Source organism: Macadamia integrifolia, chromosome 12, assembly GCF_013358625.1.
Source record: "Macadamia integrifolia cultivar HAES 741 chromosome 12, SCU_Mint_v3, whole genome shotgun sequence".
Classification (NCBI taxonomy): domain Eukaryota; kingdom Viridiplantae; phylum Streptophyta; class Magnoliopsida; order Proteales; family Proteaceae; genus Macadamia; species Macadamia integrifolia.
In genome coordinates, this window is record NC_056568.1 from 23125993 (window position 1) to 23128890 (window position 2898).

Sequence of the window (2898 nt, forward strand, 5' to 3'; positions counted from 1 at the left end):
AAAAAAAAAAAACAAAAAACAAAAACAAAAAAACAAACACCATAACTTACATACCGCCAAAATATATCATCCCTCTTGCCAAAGAAGACAAGAATTTAAAGTTTGCGGGAAAATTTTCAAGAATTTAAAGTTTGCAGGAAAATTTTACTAGACTTCAAACAAACAAGGGTTCTAGAAGTGCAAGCAGAATCCTTAGCACTCCCACTTTCTGTTCTTGTAATGAAATTTCTTTTGTTAAAAAAATTAGGGGGGAAAAGAAGGCAACAAACTTTTCTGCTACAGATCCCAAAAATTATTGTAATCCCAGATTCACAGTACACCAGTCAACTTCCAAAAACAAAGAAAGGAAATAGTCAGCCAGTCACTAATATGATTGCTAAAAAATGTCTTCTAACATTAATTTTATCAGTAAAGACTGATCCAAGCAATGAATAAACATTAACCTGGGCCAATCTCCCCAGTGCAAAGGCTGACATTTCCCTAAGTTGTACATCTGAGGACTGAAGCATCTCAATCAAAGGTCGGAGAGCACCTCTCTGTACAATGTGCACCTGCAAGAACCCTTTATTCAGAAACTACTATATTTTTAAGGGGACTGGGAGGATACAAACTAATAACAGGAACCCCTTAGAAGCAAGAGATTGGCCACTGTTACCAATGAAAAACTAAAATGTAGAAGTGGATGCCCCCCTTCCAATTTAGGAAGGGGCAAGGGGGGAGGGGGGAGGAATGATGATGGCTATTCACCTTGCAATCTGAATCTGTCGCAGCAAATTGCCCAAGGAACAAAGCTGCCTCCCTTTGGCTCTCAGAACAGCAGGAGCTGTCATCAAACATATAAATTAAGAATCCCTGAAAAAAGCAATCACTGTTCACAAAAAAGTTATGGTAATAACAGCTAGATGCCTATAAAGCAACAATAGCAAGATCATGTCTGGCTGAACCAACTTTTTTTTTTGTTTTGATAGATAATAATCATAATACTGGCTGAACCAACTTGAGAACACAAAAAGATGATAAGAGTCCAAAATTAGAAATACCTGAGTAGTCCAATAACAGATTGTAAGGCCCCAGCAAGGAGAACTTCTTTCTTAATATTGGGGGATGAGTGGACTAGATTACCAATGACGCCCACGGCCCAAGGATTAAAGTATCGGTATCGGTCGTAGTATCGGTCAGCCAAAATTAAGATACGTATCGGAGGGTATCGTATCGTATCGGAGATACACTAAGATACGCTAAAGATACACACATAAATGAATAGGAAACATTTTTTTAAACACTTTTGCATAAAAAATGTGTTAAAAAAAGCTATTGATAACATGTATTATGCATAAACACTAAATTGAGGGTATCGTACTAAGAATTCAAGATTTGTAGTTGTCCCATAAATGTAAAATCCTTGTTCCCAACATTGATTTCCACTTTAGTTAGAGAGAAATATGGCTAACAGCAACTTTGGAACAAAAACCCTTCAAAAAATCATTTTTTTTCTGAAAAATTACCCATATTGGCCATTATATGACCGTAGCGCCGATACGTATCGATACTCACCGATACGTACCGATATATATTGATACTCATCGATACTTGCTGATATATACCGATACGTATCGATCGATACATACCGATACTCACCGATACGTACCAATATATACCGAAACGTACATTTTACCTCAATTTTATATTTTTCATAGAGTCGTATCGAGGCATGTCGTATCGTATCGATGTGTATTAATGGTATATTGATGCATATCGGTATGTATTGGAGGATATATATCGATACGAAATGATTTAAAAAATTCAATGTATCGCATCGGTGTGTATCGTATCGGCCGACTAAATTTAAGATACGTATCGGAGGGTATCGTATCGGTATCGGAGATACTTAAAACCATGCGCCCACCTGATAGAGACACAAAAACTTACCGAGTTTTACAGGTAACATGATGTAAAAACCAGAGTCTGACACTGATGCCAGCCTCATATGTAAAAATATTGAATAGAGGTTATACCGATTCATAATGTACAGCAGCATCCTCGGACCGAAGCATTAGAATCAGAGTAGGAAGTGCATTGCATTCTACAATCTGTGAAGTCATGGGATATTTAATAAAATACATGCACTTGCAAATTAGACATTCACTTGAAATAATTTCAAGTTGCATGGAGAAACCAAACAACCTCATTTTTGTTTTCATCATTTTTGAACGCTAAGGTTCACAAGGCCCCTGCAGCTGCTCTCTGCACCTTTGCATCGCTGAACTCAAGCAACTCAACAAGAGGAGGAATTCCTCCTTCAATCCTGAAAGTCCAGTCCAAATCACACATGAAATATATTTTTCCAAAAGAGGAATATGGAAGCAAAAAACCTATCAACTCAGCAGACCTAACACGAGTTTTAATGCTGCTATTCTCGTAAGCAAGGTTAGTGATTGCATTAGCTGCTCGCCGAATAACACTATTGACAGCCCGAGAGTTAGAACCGTCTTTTCGACTTTTTAGTAGGGCCACAAGATGAGACAAAGCAGCAGCATCAACTATGAGCTGTTGATGCTCAGGCTGTCAACAGAGATTAAAAAGAATAAAGAGAAAAAGGTTAAGTACCTAGAAATGAGATTCATAAAATACATGGTCATTTGCTCTATCTACTGAAACCACTAATTTTGCTTTATTCAAATATGGAAGGTCATAAAGAAATACATGGGAAAGGGAAATGACAAGTAGTTTAGTTACATTTGAAGAATCAACTAGTCAATTCAAATTCATTAGTAACAAGCAGGGGGCATATATAGGTCTATCTGATGGCTCAACAATAATGCAGCAATCTGTGAGTAAATTATCTTTACTGTTTACAAGATCAATCTTACAGGGATCGGAAGAAAGCAAAGTTACAAG

General features: G+C 37.1%; 1 pseudogene; it reads right to left on the bottom strand.

Annotated features, from left to right (window-relative positions):
• Window positions 1-2898, bottom strand: part of LOC122057668 — an 8836-nt pseudogene that overhangs the window by 4842 nt on the left and 1096 nt on the right.